The sequence below is a fragment of the Sander lucioperca genome, chromosome 14, assembly GCF_008315115.2.
Source record: "Sander lucioperca isolate FBNREF2018 chromosome 14, SLUC_FBN_1.2, whole genome shotgun sequence".
NCBI lineage: Eukaryota > Metazoa > Chordata > Actinopteri > Perciformes > Percidae > Sander > Sander lucioperca.
Window position 1 is genome coordinate 32,632,000 of NC_050186.1, and position 13,870 is coordinate 32,645,869.

The window sequence follows — 13,870 nt, forward strand, 5'->3', positions numbered from 1 at the left end:
CCCCCACTGAAATATGATTGCGCCCCCCCCCAATCCACTGGACTAGAGTGCTGTCAATCTGAAAATTGTGATTTCCATTGGATCAGAGTACTGTCACTTGGCTACTGTTGCCAATCTTCCCAGCCCTTGTCACATGACCATTAATGTTTCCATGACTACCTAAAATGCTGATACCATGGAATCAGCACTGGAATTTTTTTTTTTGTGGTAGACTGAGCCTATAGAAAATGTGTATTGTATTTATATTATATTGTTTAAAATGAAAACAAGTGAAATTAATAATGAATGTGATGTTTTATTCAGCAGAATGACATTGTGCTGTTCTAAGCTATCCAATAGTTTCTATATTTCTAAGCAGATCTTCTACGCTGTATTCTGATCAAATGTCCACTTCAGTGTAGTCAACGTCGAGAGAAGGCGGGTGAAGTACATACCTGATGTAAAGCGGTGTTTGAGTGACAGCCCTCCTGCCCAGTCAGATGATGGCCTTTGGGTTTTTCTCTCTGGCTGAAGAAAAGGAAACAGACCAGGTTACCATCATTATGATTTAATGACCAATCACAACACAATAGTCAGACCCTCCAGCAATTTGTGAGCTTGCAATTTCTTACAAATTATAATACATACATACACACACATATATATATATATATATATATATATATATATATATATATATATATATATATATATATATATATATATATATATACACACATATATATATATATGATAAATGGGTCAGGGGTAAGGCTAACCACATTTTAAACTGGCCTGATCACCCACTCTCAGTTGTCTCAGGTCGCCATTTTAGGCTACCTATGTTAAGAACTAGACGTGCCAGGGATTCTTTTCTTCCTGTGGCTATTAGGAACCTGAATTCACTTGATTGACATCTCTTGAAATGTGTATACAGTATGTGATTATTTATTTATGTATTCCTGTCCATGTTCATTATGACAGATTTACCTGTGTACAGTCCAACTGGATTCGGTCATTGGTTTTGGGGGAAGGTCTCCACTGATGTGTGTCCTGTGTTGTGTTTACAATGTTGTTGGCATCTGGTGGTGCTTTTTTTCTGTGCATGTGTTTTAGACATCCTGCTGCACACTAAATTTCCTTTTCTAAGGATAAATAAAGTGGAAAAGTGGAACTTGTGGAGTTGCTCTAACCTGTCTGGGTGTGAAATAGTTCACTGGGTGCTGTGGCAGGAAGCTCTCCTCTGTGTGTGTGTTTATCACGGTAATGACAGGTATTGCAAAATCCATACCCATAAGTCAGTTCTCGCAAATATTTTACTGGCTGCCTCTGGATTTCTCCGCAGCAACATGTTTGAACGCACTTCAGGCCTCAGGCTGCACCACTCAGCCCAACATGCTGAAACACAGCAGTGCTAGGAGGAGCTTCTCTCTGATGGTCATTTTGTTTAGGGACTCTCATCAGTCACTGATGAAACAACGTCTTCACAAACTTGGACCGTCCTCTACTTTGGTGTGACAGGGTTCTTGTGAGATCATTTCCTGTTTGAAAAAGCCCTTCAATGCCATAAAAGGGCATTTCATCTGTAAACTCCCAGCTATGATTCAGCAGGGAGCAGTGTATCCTGTCTGCAGTGAATGTAAGGACAGTTTGTTTGGCTTAAGGAAAGATAAGAAGGGACTCATGCATTTAAAGCTCATTCAGGTCTTTCAAATTATTATCTTCCATGTTATTATTTTAAAAAAAACACATTTAGGACCAAACATCCAGTACTTCACTGCTCCACTCTTCCAGTTTGATAAGTATCAATACAGACTGAGAGAAAGCCTGGACACTTCCGTAAATGCAATATACTGCGAATACTGTGAATACTTCCCATCCTACCCTGCCTGAAAGAGGAAGTGCCGAGTCACAACAGTAATTACCGAGAAATGAGGAAGAGTGCACTAAAGTCCACAGCAGCCAATCACAATCTGTTTGGCAAAAGAAACACTAGAAAACAATACTGAGGCTGAGTTTCAAAGAAAAGCATTCATTAGTGTACTGTGTTGAACAGTATGAGACAAGACATGAGAAATAAGCACATACATTGTACAAATATTAACTTATATTCTTTTTGGGCATAATCAAAAGATTATAAGTGCTTAAGATATAGAAATAGGGCTGCAACTAATGATTATTTTCATAGTCGATTAATCTGTTGATTATTTTCTCGATTAATAGATTAGTTGTTTGGTCTATAAAATGGTGAAAAATATGGATCAATGTTTCCCAAACGCCCAAGACGACGTCCTCAAATGTCTTGTTTTGTCCACAACTCAAAGATATTCAGTTTACCGTCACAGAGGAGAGAAGAAACTAGAAGATATTCACATTTAACGAGCTGGAATCAAAGAATTTTTACTTTTGTCTTTAAAAAAATTACTCAAACCGACTAATCGATTATCAAAATAGTTTAGATATAGATTAATTTAAAAGTTGTTTAAAACTAATCGATTAATCGTTGCAGCTCTATATAGAAATATAGATTCTCAGTATCAGAAGTAAAAAAGCTCAGTTTTGCCAGTGTGTACATCAAATGGGAAAGTTCTGTTCACTTAAGTGCTTTAGTTGTAAACCCGTTTCAGAACATATGCAATGCCTGTGTCGACTGAACGTGCAACTCATCATTCACTTCACCCATCATATCAAGTTGTTGAGCATGTCGCGTGGGGGAGTCAACCCTCAAACTGCTTTATTAGTGAAGAATAAATACACCTAGATGTCTAGTCTAACGACTATCGGTGATACAAATACACAATTGTTGAATGAACTTAATATTTTTAAGTTTGGCTCCTCGAACCGTTCTAGTTATCTAAGCAAAACAAAAACAGTGTAACTCCTTGAGTTGACACGATAAAATACTTACTTCTTTGATTGTACATGATGCGTAGTGTACATACTGTGTAATATAGCAGCATTTCTGAGGATATATGACTTTAAAACATACTGCATACTATATACTGGGGGTTGACCAATACTGGACTTCTTCGTCTGCTTCTTCTGAGGCTCCTTTGTTTTATTGTTTAATCCTTTTTTTTTTTTTTTTATGTTTATTGTATGCACCAAATACACCAAGGCAAATTCCTTGCACAGCAAAGCTCCTCTGGCAAATAATCACATACTGATGTTTAAAGGTTTTAAAAATCTGACAACAAGATATCGGCCAACGTTCACGTGTGTGTGTGAGGCTTTTTAACTTCACCATCTGTGTCGGTGTGTGTGTGTTGGGGTCAGATGGGGTCACGGCCTGGAGGTCCACTCACTCCAACTCGGAGTTTTATAAGGAGCAGTTTGGATGACATGAGCACCCAAATAATGGGACACATTTATACACGACTGAAAACCAAACTTCACAGATACGCTCCCAACAAGATTTTTACGCATCATCGCGCTGCAGCCTCTCTCCTGCTCTGTGACAGGCTGAGACACACACACACACACACACACACACACACACACACACACACACGCGTGCAAAATATTCAATTACAACCCAGTTTAGACTTTAAAGACAACAAGGCTCGCATAGGAAATGTGTAGCTAATATACACACTTCAATATTTTGTTTGTATATTTTCCTCACATCGTGCAGGCCTTCAACACATTTAGATCTGGATGTGGATGAACTGTTTCTTTGTGTTCAAAATATCTGACTGCTAGCGTTTCTTGACCAATTACCTGATCTGAGCAATGCATGGACAAAAAGAAGACCTAAGTCGTAATAAAACCAAACAGTCCTTTCAGACTCAGCAACAAAGGTCTGCATATACATTAAGCATCAAGTATTGGCTCCTAGCAGCTACATCACCAGTGCTTGAAGACCTTTCTCAGCTAACTTCACTTCCTGTCAGAGTCCAGACTTCCTCTGTACAGTGACAGCAGTCAACTGTCATCCTGTCCTGTCAGCAGTCAGATACTCTATCTCTCGCCTCATGTCCTTCAGGCCAGACTTGGTTTTTGTCTAAAGCGTAGGGGGAACTGTCCAACAACAACCAGAGGATTATTACAATAACTTCTTATCTTAATATGCAGAGCAACATATTTTACTTTCTGCTCTCCAGGGCTGATAAGTGCAGCATGTGTTACTGTTACAGTCTCTTCTGTCACCCGATGCCTGAAGCTCACAGTGTGGTCCATGCATGTGTTGGTTGAACAAACTACGGCTGCACGATAGAAGGAAAATATTGCGAGAACGATATTACTTGCAATAAATACAACAGATATTAAAATGTACTCAGTTCTGCATTTCTGCTGTTTTTAAACAAAATGAAAGAAATTATTAGAACATTATATTGACTATAAAAGGCAACACAAAAAAAATGACAGTTACATTGTATTGTGCAGCTTTCTACTGCGTTTTGTGTCTATTGCGATTTGTTGCAGATTTTCACAATGTGTATATTGCACCAGTTGATATTGCGATGACGATAAAAAAAAATATATATATATATTTTGCAGCCCTGGAACAAACCAAGCAATTTGTTGACATTCTCTTTGGCTGTACAGAAATGTGATTAAAAAAAATAAAAGCCCCACATATATCAGATACTTTGTACGTCCCGAGATCTGTTGCCAATTAGAGGTCGACTGATCGGCCGTTTTTTGGCATTTTTTTTACATAATCGGCATCGGCCAATATCCCAGTATATCAAGCCGGTTAATAGGCAGGCGCATCTGCGGGCAGCCTAGTGTTAAAAACATGAATAGGCGACATTTTTTACAGCGCACCCAGACCAGCTGCCTCCAGCCCCTCCCCTCGTGAATTTGTGCGCGGTGAGTCTCGCACAGTCACTTCAGGTTCAGACCATAGATTGTATATATTAATATATACAGTCTATGGTCTAGACCAGGGGTCACCAACCTTTTAGAAACTGAGAGCTACTTCATGGGTACTGAGTCATACGGAGGGCTACCAGTTTGATACACTCTTCTGAAATAACAAATTTGCTCAGTTTGCCTTTAGTTATATATGATTATTAATGATTAATGATAGTCATCTATGTGAAGACACTGATCACGTTAATGATTTCTCATTATCAATAATTATGAACAATGACTTAACACGGTGGGAAACAGATAATATCAATATTCAATTTTCATTTTTAGAACAGGCCTGAGGGCTACTCATGTGGTCCTTGGGGGCTACCTGGTGCCCGCGGGCACCGTGTTGGTGACCCCTGGTCTAGACGCTACCGTTAGCAGTAGCATGTTGCTGGTGTTCTTACCTTGGGATTAACTGTACTAATAAAACCGTACAAAACACCGCGGCCACACCGCTGTGGAAGCTCCCCGAATGTCATTTATCAGAGTCTGGTTGTTACCCCTGTCCGTGGCAGTCACATCCACTCCTATAACGGAGCTAACCGCTAACGGAGCTAACCGTTGCTAACAGAGCCTTCAGTTCTCCGTGGCTGTATCCATTAACTGCATCTATGGACTCCAGCACGAATAAAACCCTTCATTTTATTAAATTGGCTGGACGAGTTTTAAACTAAGAGTTGTTTGAATGACAGAAATGTGCTCAGATAAGATCCTAATGAGGTCAACAGGACATGTAACAGTAGGGTCCCCAAAACAGAAAACAGAATTGACTTTAGATAGCCCTAGTCTTATGTGATTCAACAGGAGTTAGGAGGAAGTAGTGTTGAGATTAATAACATGTCACTTTCTGTGAAGCTTGCAGATTTGTATTCTCAGAAGTTTAATAAATGCTGCTAAGTGCACTAAACTTAATTTTTTCATTGAAAGGTTTATTTGACAAAGTTTATTTTCTTACCTGTTTTTCGTTTATTTAATATATTTTTCATACATTTATACAATATACAGTATGTTTATATTATACATTTTTAATTGAAGTATACAAGTGTAAATTGGTGAAGTGTTCAATAAATGTTTTTGTTGAGAAATTCTGTGTATATTAGTGTTACCTTTCAACACTTTCAAATAGAGGTTTAAAAACAAGCACATATCGGCCAAAATAAGCCATCGGCTGACCCTGATTTCTAAAGATCAGCATCGGCCAGAGAAAACCCATATCGGTCGACCTCTATTGCCAATGACAAAAGGTTAAAAGAACACCGGTGTTCTCCTTTCACTAAAGGTATAGAAGTAAAGCAGTACAGCAGAAGTGGAACAAGCTGTGGTGAAACACGGTTCACCACGAGTTCACAGCGCCGCAGAATACATACATCTCTTTGCAACCACGCAACCCGCGCTGTCTCGGTTCCCAGCCTCACTCAAACATCCTGTGTGATGACAGCCAACAGCAGCCCTGCTGTAGCAGAACAATACGGACTCACAGTCACTGCACACCCTGCGCCATGATACACAACACAAGTAAACTAGTATTAGGGTAGTCCAGATTTAGTCAAACATTTTTAGGTTTCTTGTTTCACTTCCCAATATGTGCACTGCTGCTGCGGGCCCTCATAACTGAAAACACTGTCAACATCCTGTATCAGGCATTTCCTCTCTAATTGGGACATTTTCAGGGAATGATTGGTGGGATTGCTGTGGTCGAAGTACACACAGAGATACACTGGTAAGAGATAATGAGGTTTAACCATGTATCAGCTAATTTAAATAGCTTGCCTTACTGTATTGTGTCAACAGTTAACTTCATTTAATATTGTATTCAGCGTTTTGGTTTGTGTGTTGCAAGTGTTCCACCAAAACAAGTTCCTCCCCGAGACTATTTAGCAGAGCCACCGTCGCTGAGTCTGGAGCTTAGCACCGCCCAAGACCGTTGGGATTGGTTTAAAAGGAACACGCCGAATTATTGGGACTTTGTCTTATTCCCCGTAACCCCCAGAGTTAGATAAGTCCATACATACCCTTCTCATCTCTGTGCGTGTTGTAACTCTGTCTGACGGCTCCACCGGTAGCTTAGCCTAGTAAGTATATATCACTATATTCTCAGAAAGGCGAAGCACTGCTACTTCTGCTACTTGGGCGGAGTGTTATGCTTGCATCGCCTGAGAAGCCCTGAGCAGAAGTAGCAGTGCTTCACCTTTCTGAGAATATAGTTCCCAGTTTATATACGGTTAGAAGATGGCTGTGTGTCATGTGACCTTGTTATTTGTACACGCTGTGACTCTACAAATCACAACCAAGGGGGTAAGCTTCGCTTCAGAGCTCGAACCTCCTATGGCACCATTTTGATGCTACCAAACGATCACCTCCCGTTAGCATTCCATTGACTGCAATTCATTTTGACGTCACTTTGACAGCGAATAAGCTAAAGTCCCAATAAGTTGGCGTGTTCCTTTAAAGAAATGCAAACAACCCAGAGCGTTTTTTTTCCTCCTATCCCAGAATATACGTGTGGTGTAGCCAGACCTTACTCCACAGCGCTGTCGAGATAGAGCTGGACATGTGAGAAGAATTACACCTAAACACAAATCCAAATTGTGCCCTCCTATGCTCCTACTACTCCACTTGATGAACGTGGGACAATGGGAAATAACTGACAGCAGTACAGTGCCTATCTGGCACACCTTAATTAAATGGAGCCATCTGTTCATTAGATGCAGCTGTGTTTACCCTGCTGTGGGGGATATCAAAACCACCTGGGTCCCGTTTCAGAGAGCAGGTTTAGTGAAAACTCTGAGTTTGTTAACCCTGAGATGAGGGAGACTCTGGGTTTTCTGTTTCAGAAAGGGAGGTTAATCAAACCTGAGAGAGAGGGGGAACTCCAGCGACGATCCCGTTGATGAAGAAGCTGCTTTACTTCTGCTTTACTTCGCAGCGTGTTACATGTCGGGAGATGATATTGAAGCCCCGACATTTTAATTTCCAGATAACTTCCTATTTGAGTGGTATCGTTTTTCTTCCCAGTCTGTTATGCAGCCTACATAACCTTCTCCGTCCTCATATCACTAACGTCACCAATCGTGGACATGCTCTACATCCCTGCAGATTATTTGTGTCACATTCATTTTTTATGAAAACGGCAGTTTTCTTTACAACATTGGTGATGCGGAGCATTTTAGTAAAGCCACTGTAGCTCCATCAGAAGAGTGTGACTCACTCTGAAACGTGTTTTAAATGTTTTGTAGTGTTCCCTGGACTTTAAAAAGGAGTTCCACAGTATTGCAGGTGAATGATGTAAACCCTTTGAAATAATAGCTTATTAATTATAATTGTGTTAATGATGGTGCTGCAGCCTCAGTGAGATTAGTAGGTGTAGTACGTTTTCGCCCGCAGTATTGCACCTAAATGAAATAGATTCTTCAATACCATTTCACGAGTAATATTAGGCTATACTTATGATTAAATATGATACACCATATTGGAATATTGACTCTAGCAGCAATTTTATCCCACGCAAATTCTCTCTCTTTTGCAGCAGCCGCTGTGTTGTTTTTTTTAACTCGCTGTATGTGCACGAGTATTTCCGCCGACCCGTTTGTTTGTGGTTGTTGCCATGGTGAAGTGTAGTATCATGGCTCCATTCATACTGCCTTTTTATTGTGGTGGTGCGCGTGAACCTACTCTGAGTTGATTGAGCCAACTCAAATCAGCTGTTCTGGAACCGAAAACTCAGAGTTTCCCATCTCAGGGTACATCAACTCAGAGTTCAGGGTTAGACTCAGAGTTTGGTAAACCTCCTTCCTGAAACGGGGCCCTGACACGGTAAAAGAAAACATTTTCCGTGTTCTAATCCTGCGTCCTTGTGTAGTCTATATCGACGACGTTTCATTTCCAGGATTGTTTAGGTGCCGCCGGAAATTACGTCGGATGTCCCTTATTTTGGCCAGATGTCTCGCACCTTCCGCATTTTCTTTGTTGGCATTTTAGCTAGACTATCTGTCCAATCTGAGTTTTCTGTTGCACGACAACAACCCTCGAATGCACACAAGTTCCACCAAAACAAGTAGAGATGTAATTAAGACTATTTATTGATAGGACAGATTAAATCAGGAAAGTGGGAGAGAGAGGGGGATGACATGCAACGGCCACAGTTGGATGCGAACCCGCAGCCTCTGCGACAAGGACTGAGCCTCTGTACATGGGGCACACGCTCAACCAGGTGAGCTAACCAGACACCCCAATTTAGCATTATTGCTAGGTCAGGGACACTGCAGAACCTAAATGTGTTGCTTCAAAAGCTCTTAAAATAGTTTTTGGTTGCTAATTGTGCAGACCTGTATCTGTGAAACAAAATATATTTAAAACTTGAGATAATGATGAGAGTTTAAATTAGGGTATGTTAAAGTTATGCTTTCAGTAGGGCTGTCGATCGATTAAAAATATTTAATCGCATGACTGTCCATAACTAACTTAACTCAGCTCCGATACTGCCTAAAACGCTGGTATCGGTATCAGGAAGTACTGGAGTTCATGCACCGATCCGATACCACGTAAGAAAGCCCTAAAGAAAATCTACGTTAAAGTAGTTTATTTATAATAATATATTAATAAAAGAAAGTTCTGTGGCATTCATTGTTTGTGTTTGTTCATGTTTCACAAAGAGTTTAAACTGAGCCAGGCCGACAACAAAAAAATGGTATTGGACCATCTCTAAAAACAAGTTCCCTCTCAAGGCTATTTTGCAGAGGCACCGTTGCTCCGTTCGGAGCTTAGCGCCACCCAAGACGATTGTGACTGGTTCAAAGAAATGCCAATAAACCAGAGCACGTTTTTCTCCCATCCAGGAATGCTATATGGACTAGCCAGACCCTCCTCTGCAGCGCTGTGGAGGAAGGTCTGGCAATGCGAGACTAGTGTATATGTATTTTTTAGATCTAAATTCCTCTCCCATCAAATGTGATATGGGCCAACTAGCCCCAACAACTCCTAGAGCCATATAAAACCGCACTTGACCGTTAGCTCATAGTAGCTGGTCGAGCAATATCATGTGACAGAGGTGTGCGTTTGGATTTCAGTCGGCAAAAACCTAAGTCCACATTTTCAGAAGAAAATGGTTGGGTTGTAATTTCAACACATCTCTAACTCCTCATCTAACACAGTGGGGGAGGGAGGTGTGTGTGGAGGCCAACAGTCCTCCTCAATATACTACAGAGAGATATGAAGTATTTGTATCCTACATATACTTTAGACTGGCCTTTACTTCATGTTCCACAAGCTCGCTCTCAACTTGGATAAACTGCTATTAGTTTTAATGCACCTGACTCCTGGAACAAATGACAACCCTTTCTTAAAATCACCACATAATTGTACTTTCTTTTGCACCCTTACCATCCTAATTTATTTATCAAATCATTTTCCAACTCAGAAAGTTGTATTGTCTTTCTATATTTCTTATGATTGTATTTTCTGTGTTGTTCTGTTTTTGTCTGTGTAATTTGACTCGATGACATTGAGAATGAGGGTTCGCCCCTCAATGATCTCATGAGGATAAATAAAAAGGTTGAATGAACTTCATATCGCTCTACAGCTTCGTACATGTCACGCTTATTTCTTAAGTCACTTTTGAGTGATCAATCAAATCTAAAGCATCTAAATCCTTCTCGTAACTGCCCCAGCCAAATGTGCCGTTGGTTTCAGTCGGAAACACATCACATTACAGAAGCTAAGGCGTTCTAACTGCTGTTCCAAAGGATCCCCGCAGCACTGACATCTTGTTACCACGTTTCTCCACTGCAGCTCTTTACATTAAAAGATTGCTGTGACTGCTTTCTGTGCAGACATAAAAAAGTATCCTCAAAAGGGAGTGCTCATCTCTTCTGTCCAACTATGCGACTTCTGACACCAACAACAACATCACGTGGGGTCTTTAGCTAACTCGAGCAACCCTGCTGTGCCTATTTTAGGAAGGGGGATGTCCATGTAACAGGCCACCACATTATGTAGAAAGAGCTCAGTTTCTGCATTTGGGACTGGTTGGTAGTATTCTATCCAGCAATGTAACTTCAGCCTTCTACTTTGTATCAAGGCCATATCTATAGCAGTCAATGTTTATGCAGTTTATGTCACTCAGCTCCAGACTCATTGATCACGTGGTACTTCCTTCGTGGTGTTGGATAAAAGAAAACCTCCGTCAGTCACAAGCAGCATGTGTGAGGAAACACATCTCTGCATTAAAGTTAAATCGGAAATCACCAGCTTAACACATACAGAGCCTGCATGGCGGTTAAGATGCTTTAAAGTTTTGGACTGAGCACTTGTATGATGAGAATCATCCACGTCCTCATCGCGATGCATCGATGCAATTATTAATTTCAACACCCCTAAATCCTATCCTACAGACTTAAGAACATTTTTTGTTTGGTACAGATCCTCGCAAAAAAAAAAAAAAAAAAAAAAAAATCACACTATAATCATTTTTATTCTTTTCAATGAAAATGATCATACAAAAATGATCATTCCCTCCAATATCTTGAATCATATCGCAATATCTGTCACAATAATCGCAATTAGACATTTTCCTCATATCCTGCAGCCCTAGTCAGCAGATACATTAGCATACTATATCTCTACTGCCCACCTCAGTCCAAATATATCATTATTAGTCTCTGTTTACTAATGATGATTATGATTTCACCGTAATCATGGTTTACAGGTACATGTGATGAATTAGTGGTATGGGCGTGATAAAATAGCTCCAGCCATGCCTGATAGTCACATGCAATGCCAGCTGCTGTGGTGCTGTTGGAAAAGCTTGCTGATGCAACACAATCTGTGAAACTGCACTTCTTCTTTGCTGTCCTTGTTATTCACAGGTCTACCGGTAGAGCCGGCACAAGCATCCATGCGCAAACAAATGTTTAAGGGTTTTACTCCATCCATTTATAGCTACCTGTGGGAGTGGAAATGAGGCACATGCTCCCACAATGATTGAGATTTATAAAAACCGAATTAGGCACACGTTTGTTTTTATCTGATGAAAATGATGCATATTCATATTTCTGCCTTTGTGCGTACATACAGTTTTAGTACTGAATCTACACACCGGTTTTATGCATCTGGCACAAGCGGCTGTGGCTCTGAACCAGGAAGCCAAAAACTGCAGTTCTTTGAATAGCGACTTAATGCTGACTCCAAAAGTGAGTCGATATCCCATGATCCCCCATGTTAAAATGATTATGTTAGAAGGCTTACAGCCAGGCACCAAAATGTTTTGGTGTCTATAGCTAAGTTCCTCCACGAAATTATTTTAAGGCTTGAAGTTATGCATTATTAAAGGGGTGATAGAATGCAAAACAGAGTTTACTTTGTCATAGTTGAATTACGACAGTTCGGTGGGTAAAACAGGACATACATAGAAGCTCAAAGTCCCATTGACATCCCTTTCCTCTGCAAATCTCACAATTTGAAACTGCTGCTGAAAACGGGCGAATGTCAACAAAGCTCATAGTCAACTATGTGACTTATTTGGCTCTAGTCTCTACCTTTGTCACACCCCAACATTTACATAGGCTACACCACTGACCTGAGATCAGCTAGTCTTCTGAATAGGTCGCGCAGATCTCAGAAATTTTATACATTGTTCGTCTGCTATTTCATTACTAAATTAACTTCTGAGACTTTTTTATGCGAGAAATCAACTACGTAGAGGTCAAATAATGCCACAGGCTGGCGGCCGCAGAGCCCCGCGGGCCGCTGGCATTTGGTAGTCCAGTAACCCAGAAACGGTGACTTGGAGCACCGCTGTCTCGTCAGACTGTGTGGAGCTCCTGAAGTCCGACACGTCTTACCAAATTTGCAATTAGCCATCAATTTTCGTAAAACTGCCCTTATTTGAGCTTTACATAGTTGATTTCTCGCATTAAAAAGTCTCAGAAGTGAATTTCGTAATGAAATAGCAGACGAACAATGTTTAACGTTGCAGTGTCTGAAATATGAGACCTGCTGTCTCGTCTCCACTGTGTGTGTATGTGCTTCACTCAACCAATCAGTGTGCAGCTCATCTAAACATTCATGAGCATACCATATTTGGAAGAAAAGCTCTCATTCCAAATAGGGCCATTCCAGAGGGTAGCATTAGGGCCCATAGAATAGCACCCGGGGCATTTTCAGCCCAACCAATGTTACATACCCTATAGGAGACCTTAAGGAACAGTGTGAGATACCCTGTATAATCACTCTATCACCCCTTTAAAGGGTGTGTCACTTTGAGTGACAGGCATAGCAGCCATATATACGCGAAATAACTGGTTTCACTATCAGAATTTGATCCATTCGGTCCGACAACAATGAAATAATTTAATCCCCGATTAAGTTAGCAGAGCGTTAAACCGGAAGTGGCCTGCTCTACTGGCGGAGGTGGTCTCTAGTGTGCCTGCTCTATAGGCCGCACACTGCGGAAGCAGCGCTGATCATCCGGGTCATTTTATACACAGCAGCTGAATTTTTTTGGTTTTGTGCGCCACTGAGCAACTCTCATAGGAATGACCGGGGCTCCGCCTCGAACGCTGTATCCAGGTCCTATTATACATCCATGGAGCATAGAGTGTAGGCTTCATTCAGACAGCCTCAGCTCCTGCACGCTCCACCTCTCTGCCCATGTGGTCAATTTTTTATACAGTCGGTCATCTGGCCCCGGGTTTATCTGAACCCTTTACATTAGATACTGGTACATATTTAGCCGGGCAACATGAGCACCAGCTCTGCTGTCTCCGGCACGGCAGAGGAATTCAACTGTGCATTCCTCTGGTATGCCAGCATCAGAGCATAGAGACGGAGAGAAAGAGGGAGAGAAGAAAGAAGAGAGGCTTTATTCAGCTGTATGTCACTGGCAGCCAGCACAAGAACTAAAGGCAGCCAATCCCAACGGAAAACAGGAATGTGAAGACGGAGAAACTGTGGCAAAGGGAAGATAACATCTCATCTACAATTGGAGACCATTTTCAACTCCAAGGAAGTCAACAACAAACAAGGTTTACTC

The 13,870-nt window shown here is 41.0% G+C and overlaps 1 protein-coding gene across 3 annotated transcripts in view; it reads right to left on the reverse strand.

Annotated features, from left to right (window-relative positions):
* tln1 (talin 1) overlaps nucleotides 1–13,870 on the reverse strand; it is a 118,829-nt gene that overhangs the window by 92,864 nt on the left and 12,095 nt on the right. For all 3 annotated transcript variants that reach the window (XM_035991143.1, XM_035991141.1, XM_035991142.1), the window contains exon 2: nucleotides 435–507. The gene's annotated coding sequence lies outside the window, so the exon portion shown is untranslated. The remainder of the gene's footprint in view (nucleotides 1–434; nucleotides 508–13,870) is intronic.